Below are 14,767 nucleotides of genomic sequence, written 5' to 3'. Positions count from 1 at the left end.
GGACTTTAGGTCTTCTTAAAGATTACCATAAAACCTTCTTAGAATGGACCACAAAGTCTGCATATCTTCCGTTTAGATATACATTTTTCGTAGAAGAGGCAACAGTAATAAAATGTAAAACAATATTTTAGGTAATTAGAATAGCCATTGGCTGTGAAGTTTTTAGGGTCATTGCCCAAAAGGAGAACAATTAACCAAACAGGGCGATAGACAGACAGAAAATCAAGAGGTACGCCTCTATGGGGGATACAGGAAATCGTGGATCTATACTGATAATTCTCTTCTGCAATATTTTACAACCCAATGGAACACTAAATAACAAACTTCAGTCATTTCGGTGGGATATTGACGTCACAACCCTCAGAATTATGAAAATCGGAGGGTACCGTTCTATGGGAGCTACCGATTCGTGGTCACAGACCTTCAAAATACCGAAAATCGGAATGTACCGTTCTATAAGGGCTATACCTAAAAATTTCAGGTGGGCAATTTTGTACCCCCAAATTTCATTTAGACCACAACCTTCAAAATATCGAAAATTGCGATGTATATGGGGCTATATGAAGGCGTGAACCTATACCGACAAATTTAGAGGGAAAAGTTGAATACCTCCAACGAAGACTAAATACCAAATTTCAGCCATTTCGATGGATTATTGTGGTCACAATTTTCAAAATACCGGGAATCCGGAGGTACCGTTCTATGGGGACTATATGAAGGCGTGGACCTTTACCGACAAAATTCTGACGGAAAGTTTTATACACCCAATGAAGACTAAGTACCAAATTTCAGCCATTTCGGTGTGATAGTGAAGCTAAAACCTTCAAATTACCGACAATCGCGTGGTACCTTTCTGTGGGGGCTATATCAAAACGTGGGTCGATATAGTCCATTTGCAATACAAAACATCCTAGGAGTAATAGAAACTTCTATACCAAATTACAAAGCTATATCTTAAAAATTGCGAACTGTATCTTGATTTCAACTGATGGACGGTCAGACGGACATGGTTATACTCGTATCGACTTAGAGTTTTACCCTTTATATGGTCTCCGATGAATATTTCGATGTGTTACAAATGGAATGACAAATTTAATTATACCCACCATATTATGGTGTAGGATATAAAAATAGGAAAAAATAGTAATTATTCGAATCCCACTACCAAATAGGACTTAAATTTTTTGTAATTAATCGTAGTTTGAAACAAAAAAAAAATCAAGAAAATCGAAGATTACAATCATTGGTAAAACTTGATTATAAACATAAAATGGCGAAAATTGCACCAAAGCCCAGTGTGCAAATTTTGTTTCTATTTTTTATTACGTAGCTGATTAAAAACAAAAAAGACAAAAGAAAATTCTATTTTGACCATTATTAAGGAAGATATGAGTTTTTATTTGCATATAGTTTTTACGGAATTCGACCTTTTCAAGGCACGATATCTCTGGATTCGTTAGTCAAAAAATTTGAAAATATACTGAAATGAGCATCATCACCACAGCCAAAAAATAAAGGAAATCGTGGTTTTGGTTTTTTTTGTTTTTGAAAAGGTGGCCGATTTCACTCATAATTCCCCATACAATATATTCTTGATCAGGATAAAATTCTTAGTCGATCTAGCCATGTCCCTCTGTGCGTTTTTTTGTATTCACTCTTGTGGCCATAATAATTGAGCTAGAAAGCTATATTTTTGCACCCGAGTATCGGCAGAGCAGGTTCGAAGATATGCACCCAATTTTCGGTATTTTAAGAAATTTGGCAAAATTTTTTGAATGAACTACCTGTAAATTGATATTTGAGATTTGCTGTGTTCTCAGGCCAGGCAACATCAAATGTTCAGCGGTGGCAAAATACCCCTCAGTGATGTTCACGACATTTCCTGAGTATTTCAGCCTTGTAAAACTTCTCTACAAGTGGTATCTTAGGACACGTCGTTCGGACCCGGCAAGAAATCGGTCCCATCTGGGATGTTTGTGGAACAATGACAATGGCGATTCCCTGTCTTCACAAAACGTTTCCACTAAAAGTTTTCGACACAGCTTCACGTTTTAGTGTAGCCCCCATATAACGGTTACTTTCGACTTTCGTTATTTTGAGAATTTTAGCTATATTTTTGACTGAACTACCAGTAATTTGTCATTTTAGGTTCCCTATAGTCATGAAACTTCTACACAAAAAATTGTCAACATACATATTTACAGAACCATATAACGGCAGCTCCCGATTTTCGGTGTTTTGGGAATTTTAGATAGATTTTTTGGCCAAATTGACAATTGATATTCCCAGTGGTCACAAAACTTCTTCTCTAAAAATTGTCAAGATACGTCCATGTTTTGGTATAGCACAATATATCTGTACACCAGGATTTTATGTATCTTGAGGAATTTAGCTACATTTTCTGACCAAACTATCTGTAATTTGACATTTGACGTTCCCAGCAGCCACAAAACATTCGCACCAAAAGTTTTCAACATCAGCCCACACTTTAATATAAGCTCCATATAGAGGTGCCGATTGAAGACAATTTCCAAATACAATTTCTGACATAATTTAGGTATTTGGGGAATCCATGGTAATAAAATATCTCCACCTAAAATAATGAACAGGTAATAAAACTAATTAGTACATTTTAGTTCAGAATATATTATGATGGAGAGCATAAAAAGTTCGGCTCGGAAGAACGTAACTATTTATACCCTACAGCACACTGTGGTCGGGGGTATTATGTCTTTGTGCATTTGTAAATAACATACAAAATTAATACAGATAACCTTATGGTTACTTTTGACGATTTGTTCTGAGTTGATTTATGCATGTCCGTCAGTCCATGTATTTTTGTAATAAAACAAGTAAGCAAAGACTATAGTCGGACGGGGCCGACCATGTGATACCCTACACCACTATGCTGGAAATTAGCTTTCAGCAAATCAAAATTCATTTATGGAACCATACAAAATTTCTTATTGTAAGAAATAACTTTGTGGATTCCGCCACCTTATCACATTAGGCTAAAATAATAATATAATAAATTTTTCCATAAACATCCCATAAGGGACAAAGGAGACTTCTCTCATATCAATGAGTACACCCCGATTAATATTTCCTGATATGGGGACCTACAGTTTATCGCCGAGTCCGAACGGCGTGTCCTAAGCCACCACTTGTAGAGAAGTTTTACATGACTGAAATACTCAGATAATGTCGCCAACATTACTGAGGGGTATTTTTCCACCGTTTGCAGTTACCTGGCCGGGGAATCGATCAAAGGTGGCGAAATATCCTTAGTAATGTTGACGACATTTCCTGAGTATTTCTGCAATGAAAAACTTCTCTACAAGTGGTGTCATAGGGTATGCCGTTTGTACTTGGCGGTAAATTGTTGTATGTATAAATCCCAAAATTGTACGCCAGGAGGAGGTCAGTGGGTGCCTTCACCTTCACCAAAGTTAATATTTGAAAAAACTTTAACGGCAGCGACACCGAGCACACATTGAAAAAAAAAACGTGGCGAAGCGACCCCTTGCTGCAATATGTCGCACCTGTTCAACAAAAAGGTAGTAACTCAAATTTTCTATTTTGTAGTAGAGACAAAAACTGTTGGTACATGAGTAGTAGTATGAAAAGTGAAATACGGGTATTTTTGACGAAAGAAATGACAGATTTTTTCAGTAGATAGGGCAATTAATTTTCTTAATAAAAAGTTAAAATTTTTAGTTACTACCTTTCTCTTGAACAGGTGTGATATGTTTAAAAAATCCAATTGGACAATTAATACGACTGAGCTCCACGTAATTCGCAATAATGCACAAACTGGGAATTTCTCTGTCGTGATAGAGACAATGTGGTTCTCTACAGAAAACCCACTTTATATTAAGCAGTAGCCCCGTTATTTACCAAACTCATTATTGTTGTTGGCGTTTTTTATTGTTGGACTGCAGAATTTTACATCTTTGTGTTTATTTCAGCTTGAGTCCATATTTTGTTGTAATTCAATTGTTTGAATAACAACAAAATATTTTAAAGTGGATATGAAATTGATTAGTTGCGGGCGAAGGGTAGGGAATACTATAGTTTCAGTTGTCACCAAACAACTTCATCAGTTCCCTTTTTCGCCGACTCTGTATCGATAAACAGGTCAATAAAGCCATCTAGCAAATTAAATAAAATGAGAAATTTGCTGTATGGCCCTAAAGCTGTTTACCCTACAATTTGAGTCGAACTAAAGAATTTCATATCCACCACTGTTTTTATGTCGTCTTTGCTTCGCAAAGAATACGAACATAGGAGTGTTGCTTCAATAAGCGGGGGTGAAAACAACAAGAAAGTTGTTTTTGCATTACGCATTGGCCAACAAGGCCGTGCTGATGCCTATTATTGTTGTTGGCGTTTTTTATTGTTGGACTGCAGAATTTTACATCTTTGTGTTTATTTCAGCTTGAGTCCATATAGTATTCCCTACCCTTCGCCCGCAACTAATCAATTTCATATCCACTTTAAAATATTTTGTTGTTATTCAAACAATTGAATTACAACAAAATATGGACTCAAGCTGAAATAAACACAAAGGTGCAAACTCATTATTGTAATTTGTATCAGTGGAAAGGTCAGTCGTTCTTTTTTCATATGTAGGCTACTTTGGCGGTATATGGCCTCCAGAAATTAAAATATAGACCAAATATAAAATGTTTATATTTTTCATACAAAAGTAGTGGTCCATTTCACCCGCTAAATAATATCAGATCATCATCTAAAATTGTAGGCATCTTCTTCGACCTAAAGTCTTACCTCGTGAAAAATTTCGTGACTATTGAGTTACAATTGCGACCTCTGGCGTGTTTATTACTACACTACAAACAAACATTGGATATATAAGGCTGTAACTGTGTTATCTTATCATGTACACCAACACAATTGGCATCAATAGAAAGGTCAAACGTTTATTTTCCAAGTATAGCTTACTTACCAGGAATATGTTTTCCAAGAATAAAGTTATAAGCATTAAATTAAAAATGTTCACAATTTTCACACAAAAGTTGTTGTCCATTTAACCCTCTAAATAAATATTATCTGATCATCATCTCAAATTGCATGCTTCAACTCCGTCATATAGCCTTACCTTGTTTAAAATTTTGATCGGACAATTATTGCGACCTACGGAGCCGCTACAAAATTTGATAAAAATTATGTTTTTGGTCCATTTTACCAGCCAAATATGTATTTCACGATCATCACAAATAAAAATAGGGATCTATTCTGATCTGAACCCGACCTCCATACAAAATTTCGCGACGATCGGTCCATAATTGCGGCCTGGAGTTTGATTACAATTTATAATGGACAGACGGACGGACAAATCTCAAAATCGCTTTATCTCGTCGAGATATGAAGATTGGTATACCACATTGGGGGTCTCCGACGAATATTTCGCGGTGTTACATGAATTTTTACCAAAACAAACTAAGAAACTCCAAATTTACACATTGCGGGGTAGGGTATAAAATCCAATGATGTAAAAACTGGGAATGATAGAGACAATTTGTAGCATGGGAGGAAAATGTGACTCTATACACAGAACCCATTATATTAAGCAGTAGAACCGTTATCTACCAAACATTTTATTGCAAATTGCATCAGGGGAAAGGTCAGTCGTTTTTTCCATATGTAGGCTACTTTGCCGATATATGTCCTCAAAGAATTAAAACATCGACCAAAAATAAAATTTGTATATTTTTCATACAAAAGTAATGGTCCATTTCACCCGCTAAATAAAATCAGATTATCATTCAAAATTGTAGGCATCTTCTTTGACCTAAACTCTTACCCGGTGAAAAATTTCGTGACTATTGGAGTAAAATTGCTACCTCTAACGAGTTTTTGATTACACTAAATGCGAATAACTGAAAATATTGGGATGTAATTCTGTTATCTGATCATGCACACCAACACAACTGGCATCAATTGAAAGATCAAGCGTTCGATTTTCAAGGGTAGCTTATTTGTCCGGAATGTATCTTCCATGAATAAAGATATAAGTTGTATATTAAAAATTTTCATAATTTTTACACAAAAGTTGTGGTCCATTTAACCCTTTAAATATTAGTTGATCGCCATCTCAAATTGCAAGCTTCTTCTCTGTCATATACTTTTACCTTATATAAAATTTCGGGTTGATCAGACTATTATTGCAACCTACAGAGCCGCTATAAAATTGAATAAATATTACGTTTTAGGTCCATTTCACCGGCTAAATACTTCTCGATCATCACCAATAAGAATAGGGATCTATTCTGGCCTGAACCCGACCTCCATACAAAATTTCGTGACGATCGGACCATAATTGCGGCCTGGAACGTGTTTACAATTTATAATAGACAGACGGACGGACACACATCTCAAAATCGCTTTATCTCGTCGAGATATAAAGATTGCTATACCACATTGGGGGTCTCCGACGAATATTTCGCGGTTTTACATGAATTTTTACTCTTCTCGAATTCGAGCAAATTAAGGGGGGAAACTTGCGCCCTCCCCAACACCAAACAAAAATTTATCCCACCCCCAAATAAACTTGCCCCACAACCACCAAAAAAATTTGAACCGACAAAAATGTTGATTAGGAGTAAAGATCAAAAATTTTGCGGAAGAGATAATAAAAAGAATGGATCTCCAGTCACCACATATGGTACCATAGGGGGATTTTACACCCTTCGGGCTGTTTGCTCAAGAAGTATGGACTTGCCCCTGAAAAAACTTTTACCATCGCAATTAAGGCAGCGAATGTAAGTTGCTTCAACAAAAATCAAAGTGATTCCATGTCAGGTCATAAAGTGAACTTATCCGAAATTTTTGTGGGAGGTACCGGATGGAGTGGACAAATATAGTCCATATTTGAACCTGATCTATATCTGACAGATATATTAGGATGTGTAAAGTATGGACCAATTCGACCACTCCCTACAAGAGTTACCGTACGAACAATCTACCGAACATTTTTGAACTTTTGTGGGGAAGGCACCTGAAGGAGTGGGCCGATATGGCTTATCTTCAAACTTAAACTATGTTTGGAGAGTTATCGTTCCGTACCGTTCGAGAGTTATCTTGCGCTCCAACCACCTCACACGGTGTCATAGGGTTTTCTTTGCAACTTTCAGGCTATTTCCTCAGGAAGTATGGACTTGCCCCGTATGGGGGGCAGTGAATACAAGTTGCTAAAGCAAAAATCAAAGCGATTCGACAGATGGCCCTAAACTAAATTTTTCCAAAATTTTGCGTGGGAGGTACCCGAAGGAGTGGACCTATTGAGTCCATATTGAAACCTTATCTAAGTATGGTACACATTTCAGGATTGGCAAAGTATAGACCGATTCTGTTACTCCCTTCACGTGTTATTGTGCGCACAAATTTTCCGAACATTTTCGAACTTTTGTGGGGGAGGTACCGGAAGGAGTGGACCGAAATAGCCCATCTTCGAACTTATACTAAGTTTGGGCAAAATATTTCGAAAGCCAAAATTTGAACCGAATCGGTTTATCCGTTCGAGAGTTATCATGCGCTCCAGCCAGACAGACAGACGGACGGACATTGCTCAATCGACTCCAAATTGTCTGAAACACATTTCGTCCAAACATACTTGGGGTCTAAAACCATTATTTCGATTAGGCACATTTTGCCCGTATGAAAGTGTATATACCCTCGTTAGGCTAAACGCTGAGGGTATAAAAATGTGGAAGATAATTTTTTTGCCAAAGGATGAACGCTATTTATTTTGGTAAGAATCGGTTCAGATTGGGAAATTGTTCCCATATATATTTTCGCTCGATTTTAGGAACTTGGTGGACGCACCAAACACAAAAATTGACAGACAGTTTCATGAAATTTGAAAAATGTGAAACAATTCAGTCTAGAAAAAATATCCCCAAATTATTATGAAATCATATAGTGGGCCCCGCCCGACCTTGATTCTTTCTTTACTGGTTTATTCTGACTTACTTTAAGGACAAAGAATCAATAATGTTTAGCGTACATTTTATAATTTTCGCACAACACAGTATGCTTTACCAATTCCAAATTTTTTATATTCTTTTATTTTTTATTTGAAATTAACCGAATGTTTTGAATATAACAATATTTACATTCTACATATTAAGTGTATTTTTTTACAGTGTTTTATTTTGAATATAACAATATTTACATTCTACATATTAAGATGTTTTTCAATTTTATTTTAACTCGACATCATTTTCCTTGCATACATTTAATTTAGTGCTTGTTGTTTTTTTTTCAAGATAATTAGTTTTTTACATTTTCAAAATTGCATTTGAATTTATTTCCATAAATTATAACCATAAATAATTCCACACTAAACAAATAGTAATTTTATATCGATTTTATGTTTGTTTCATATGATGTGTTGTTTAATTTTATTTTAATTTATTTCTATTTTACCTAAAATGTTGTTATTTTATTTCTTTCATCATTTAGTGTGTTTTTAAAAATATTTTCGTTTGTTTCGTTTGTCTATATTCTTTGTAACTTACAATGTAAACACTTTAACAAGATTTCATATTTTCTATTGACTTGATGGGTTTCTTTCTGGGTGCTTTATATTTTGCTGAAAGGGAAACATCATATTTTATTTTTTTTTGCTTGATTTTTACTCCTCCATTGATGGGATTGGGATTGTTGCTGCAAGACTTGTGAACTTTTTCTATTATATTTCGATATGGTATGGCTATGGTAGCTGTTGTTGCTCTTCGTTTCAAAATGCATTTTTTTCCTTCACAATTTCCTTTCACCAAAAATGTATCTGTAAAATAAACCAAGAAAAAAGATTTTTATTTATTTGTCATTTTCCTTTGCTGCCACTTTTAAGAGGACTCTAAGCTTTTGACCAACAATTTGAAAGAAATGGAGTGAAAAAAATACTGACCGCATGACTGTTGAACTAAACTGCTGAGTTGTGTTAAAAAATGTCACGAAATGTAGATTATCTTTGCAATCTATTCGAATAATGTGGCTGGTTGTTGAGTTGTCGGTGATTGCTGTAATTTTTCACAAAAAAGGTCAGTAATGTGAGAGGTGCAACAACGATGCTTGCAGATGAAGAGATCTTTTTGGTTGGCGACACTGTAGTGGCATTTCTTTGAAACTAAGAAAAAATAAAATGACGCCACGCTAATACCTTGGATTCCAGACATAGTAAGCATAATTATTTAAACAAGTTCAAAAATCAGATCAACTATATTTAACTCATAAAATAAACTTTTTGGCTGTGTGTAATTTTTTGTGTCATGTTTTATTAACCATATTCTGACACCGCAGCGTGATAGAAGACCAAACAAGACAAGACACACGTCTTGCCGTTTTGTTCTATCTCATCAAATTTTGCGTTTATAGGCCTCCAAAAGTTTGAGGCTTTGATGTCAAAAGGGGTGATTTTGTCAGGATTATATCTTCCAAACCGTTAAAAAATTGATTTAATCTCAAAGGAAAATTTGTAGCTCTTCTCATAAAAAACAAAAATCGGAAACACAAAAACTCCATCAAACTTCATCTCCAAGGTTCACTAAGGTAAACAAGATATGAAACCGACCAAGTACATAGATGTCAGTAAACATCTTTTCAAAACATACGAGCTCCGTATAAACGGTTCTTAAAGGACAAAATACCAAACAAAATGCGATCTCCATCCGTTTTTTCTACGTTTCTGGTCCATAGATATTAAACTGTTCAAAATTATAGAAAACAATCAACTACCGTTATGATTTCAGACTTGGAACTGTACCGATAATTCTCTGCATGAATATTTTAATCACCCAACCAATACTTACTACCAAATTTCAGTTAATTCGGTTTGATAATGTGGCTACAACCTTGAATCTTCCAAAAATCGGGAGATACCCCTCTATGGGGGAAGGTGGACATCCACCGACAAATTTCTGGTGGAAGAAAATGTGGCCAAAACCTTCAAGATACAAAATAAATAAAACCGGGAGATACCGTTCTATGGGGCTATATTGAAAATTGGACCTGCGCTGATAATTCTCTGCGGGAATATTAGAATCACCCAACGAAGACGAAATACCAAATGTCTGCTGTTTTAGTTGAATATAGCCAAATTATCTTATCTTAAATCTTTCAAAAATAGGGAGATACCCTACTATACTATACCAAAACGTGGATCAGCACCAAGAAATTTCTGGGCAAAAAATTTTTACCCTCAACGAAGACCAAGTACTAAATTTCTGCTGTTTCAGTTGGATACTGTGGCTAAAATGTTAAAAATTCACGTTAGCCTGCACCGACAAATTTGTGTAGTAAAGTTTTAAAGCCTCCTTGAAGAGTACATTAAGTTTATTTTTCCGTTTTTAACGCATTGAAATAATCATTTGCGACCCTATAAAGTATATATTCTTGATCAGGATAACATTTTGAGTCGATCTAGCCATGTCCGTCTGTTGTAATCAATCTAGCGACCACAATAATTGAACTAGAATGCTACATTACATTGTCTTCGGTCACGTTCGAAGATAGTCTATAGTTGGTCATAAAATATCTCCTCATAAATTGGGAACAGGTGGAGGGTATAACAAGTTTGGCCCGGCGAACTAAACGATTTTTACTTATTTAAATTTAAAACAATGTAATGAGACAACTATGGAACCTAATGACAGATTTACGAGTCGGTTGGATAATGTGTCTAAAATCTTCGAAGTTCCAAAAATCCCGAGGTTCATTTCTATGGGTGCTATATCGTGGATAGATATTTCCCATTTTCTATACCAAAATAAGCAGGAACGTCTATACTAAAAACCAGCAACTTCTATACCAAATTATAAAGCTTCATCCTAAATATTACGGACGGATATTCAGACATCGACTTAAAATGTTACGCTGATCAAGCATACTTGACAGGGTTTCCGACGAATATTTCGATGTGTTACAAACTGAATAATAAACAAATAAAAGATCGTTAAATCGAAATTTTTATACCTTCCACCATAAAATATTCTTAAATAAAATGGAATAATTAATTTCCTTTCCTGTCCACAATTTTAGGTGCAAACATTTTTCGACCACTGATACCCAAAATGCCTAATTATTTACTCTAATATAACAAATGTGTTCAACCAGGTGGGGGCTATATCAGGTAGTTCCGTCAACCAATGTAGCTAAGACCCTCAAAATACCGAAAATCGGGAGGTGCCGTTATATGAAGGCTAACCAAAACATAGAGCTGAACTCCTAAAAATCGCGAAAATCTGAAGGTAGCGTTATATGGGAGCTACACCAAAACATGGACCTATGTCCATAATTTTGGAATATAAGTTTTTTGGCCACCAGGCACCCTAAATGTCAAATTATAGCTAATTCATTCTGAAAATGTGACTAAAAACGTCAAAATACCTGAAATCGGGCGGTACTGTTATATGGGAGCTATACCAAAATGTGGACCGATATGGCCCATCATCGAACTTGACCTGACTGCAAACAAAAGACGTATCTTTAAAATATTTCGGCTTTTGCGGATTCTAAAACTACAATGGTCATAAATGAGAAAAATAAAAAACAAAAAATCCCCGCAGAGATTTTCGAATAATTCGCGGCCAAAGTTCACATTTTTAGGTCTTTTTTAGGTTCTCACGATTCTGCTTGGAAAACGCAGGCCCTATCGAAATGCGATTAGTGAAAATATTGTAGCAGTGAAAATTCTCTACAAGATTGACTTTAATGGTATTTTTTAGGTTTTACAATTTTTGAGATATAGAAGTTCAAATTGGGACATGCAGGGTGCACCTTAACTAACTTTGAATGAAAACCGCTCACACTTGGGAAGTTTTGCGGGTTCTGAAACAACAATGTTCAAAAATGAGAAAAATCCAAAAACAGGAAAAACTCGCCGGGGGCATTTTTAAATAAATAGCGGTCAAACTTCACATTTTTAGGGTTATTTTAGGTTTTCAGGATTTTGCTTAGAAGCGGCAAGTCGTATCGAAATGTGACTGGAGAAAATGTTGTAGCAGTGAAAATCCTCTACAATATTTTCTTTAGTGTTATTTCGATAGGACTTTCCGTTACCAAGCAAAATGCTGAAAACCTAAAATAAACCTAAAAATTTGAACTTTGACCGCGATTTATTTATTCATAGATGACATTGCTGTTTCAGAATCCGCCCAAACTTCCTAGATGTAAGCGGTTTTCATTCGAAATTAGTTAAGGTGCACCCTGCATGATATTGTTTTATAAGGAGGCGATACAGTCAGTACATTGTCCAATTTGAACTTCTATATCTCAAAACCAGTAAGGAAAGGATCAAAGTCGGGCGTGGCCGACTATATGATACCCTACACCACTGTGAATATGTAAAATATAAATCGGAGCTATATCCAGATCTTAACCGATTTCGATATAATTAGGCTCATTTATTTCCAGACCGAATTCAGTCACTCATTCCGAATATCATTGAAATCGGATTTATATAGCGTGTTCGGTGCAGCAAATACGTGAAATCGGCCGAAAATATATATGGGAGCTATATCCAAATCTGAACCGATTTCGATATAATTTAGGACACCTTTTTCTAGACCGAATTCAGTCAAACATTCCAAATTTCATAAAAATCGGACGTATAAAGCGTGTTTGGTATAGCAAATACGTGAAATCGGGCGAAAATATATATGGGAGCTATATCCAAATCTGAACCGATTTTCACCAAAAGCAATAGCGTTCTTCCTATGGCTAAAAAAATTGTAGTCCCCAATTTTCAACTGAATCGGACAAAAAATGCGACCTGTACGTTGCGAACAAAAATACATGGACAGACGGACGGACATGCATAAATCGACTCAGAAAGTGATTATATGTATATCCCCAAAAGGAACTATGGGTATATTTCGCTTCCTTTTGTATGTTACATACAAATGCACAAATACATAATACCCCTTACCACAAGGTGCTGTAGGGTATAAATAGTAAAACCTACGAAAATACCGTTAATGCCAGTCTTGTAGATAATTTCCACTGCTACAACATTTTCTCTGATCCCATTTCGATAGGGTTTGCGGTTTCCAAACAAAATCGTAAAAATCTAAAAAAGCCCTAAAAATGTGAACTTCGACCGCGATTTATTTGAAAATCCCTCCGGCGATTTTCTTTTTTTGTGTTTTCTCATATATGACCATTGTTGTTTCAGAATCCGCAAAAACTTCCCAGGTGTGAGCACCTTTCATTTAAAATTAGTTAACCCTTTCAGTGTCAAAATAAATGTCTGCCCAAGTAAAAACATTGCCAAATGTTGAATACATTCGACAAATGGACTGGGAGGGTGAAGGCGCACCGTGCCTCCATACTACGGTGGGTGGATTATAATTATTGCATTTAATGAAAGACCATAGTAAAAATCCACATTTTTGCCCATAGTTTGTCCAAAGTTATTGTCACAGGCTGAATGGTATTGTATTTCTCTCGGCGAGAGTGACAGATGCTTTTTTAACTTTTTAAAAGCAAACAAAGGAGAAAGAAATCGCAATGTAAGTGTGGCTAAAAGCCGGTAACTGAATTTGCCACTATTTTAACTTTTATCTCTCTCCCCCTTTAACCATTATTTGGAGTGAAGTTTATTTCCTTTCTTGTCAAACTTCTTGTTGTGGTAGCATACTGACAGCAACAATTTCAACAAACATACGCCTCTATGGAGATATTGGCGAAGATATCGCAAAACGTCTATATGGTTGGCTTATATACAATTTACAAGGGTTGCCGAGTGTTGTTTAAAAAATGTGTGTTTGTTTGGTTGTGCGAATGCACCGCTTTTGAGTTGGCTAAGCGCTTTACTGCTCTTCTTGCTACACCAGTAACCAGCCAGCGAGTACTATGAACGCCAAATGCTCACTTTTTTCAATTTTCTTTATGATTTTCAGCATCTTCTCTTTCTTTGTTTTGCCACATGTTTTTGTATATTTTTTCATCTTCTTTGTTTTGTTATATCTTTATTTTCCTTCAATCACAAACATTGTGGCGCAATTAGAAGAAATATTGGTTTATTTCCATTGCGATTTTTTTTCATTTAAGGCATTATTCCAAAACCAACAAATAAATACAAAACATTAAACCGTACAGTACCCGTACCCGTATGTATGTGTTTTATCTCTTTGAAGACAAACTTTTTTGATATAAATCCACAGCATCTGTAATCAACTTCTTTTAATAGGCCTAACGTGTTGCATGTATTTCGTTGTGATATTAACAGCGCCTCAATACCAACCAAAGTACCGCTTTAAACGTCTGAACCGCACGAAGAGAATAAACAAACTGAATTTTTGCAATTGTCGAACTTGGATGCCAACAACGGTAGAACCATTATTTTCCTACTTGACTCATACGTGACACATATACCTAGCAGGGAGGCTGGGTGACTGGGTGGTTAGCGAAGACACAACTCCCTACATAAACTAAGCATGACACGACATTTTCCGTTAGGTTTGCTCTCAATATTTTTCATTGTTTTGTGGAATGTAAAAATAGGGTGAGAAGAGTTGGCTCTCACGTAGTCATTTTGGATTGTGTTTGGATGTGAATAAATGGTTGGTGTTGCACGTGTCATGCCGTACATCACCAAATTTTAGGTTGTGTTTTGTTTGAACTAAAGGATTAAACACACCCGGCAAAATAAACACTGACTTTGGTGTTTTGTGGATTTTCGGAAAAACTTTTTATACCCTCCACCACGAACTGTATTGAAAAGAATAAGAACACGAAAAAAGTA

At 35.7% G+C, this 14,767-nt stretch overlaps 1 long non-coding RNA gene across 1 annotated transcript; it reads right to left on the bottom strand.

The window, feature by feature from the left end:
- Positions 1-8,252: 8,252 nt before the first annotated feature.
- Positions 8,253-14,278, bottom strand: LOC141387351 (uncharacterized). The gene is made up of 3 exons (XR_012408550.1): positions 14,131-14,278; positions 8,933-9,044; positions 8,253-8,809 (listed from the first exon to the last, which is right to left on the bottom strand). It is a non-coding gene; the product is annotated as an uncharacterized lncRNA (long non-coding RNA).
- Positions 14,279-14,767: the final 489 nt, after the last annotated feature.

This window comes from Musca autumnalis, unplaced genomic scaffold, assembly GCF_047663935.1.
Source record: "Musca autumnalis isolate F117 unplaced genomic scaffold, ASM4766393v1 scaffold_5, whole genome shotgun sequence".
Classification (NCBI taxonomy): Eukaryota; Metazoa; Arthropoda; class Insecta; order Diptera; family Muscidae; genus Musca; species Musca autumnalis.
The sequence above is the reverse complement of the archived record's forward strand: the minus strand, read 5'-3'. Positions and strand labels throughout refer to the sequence as shown.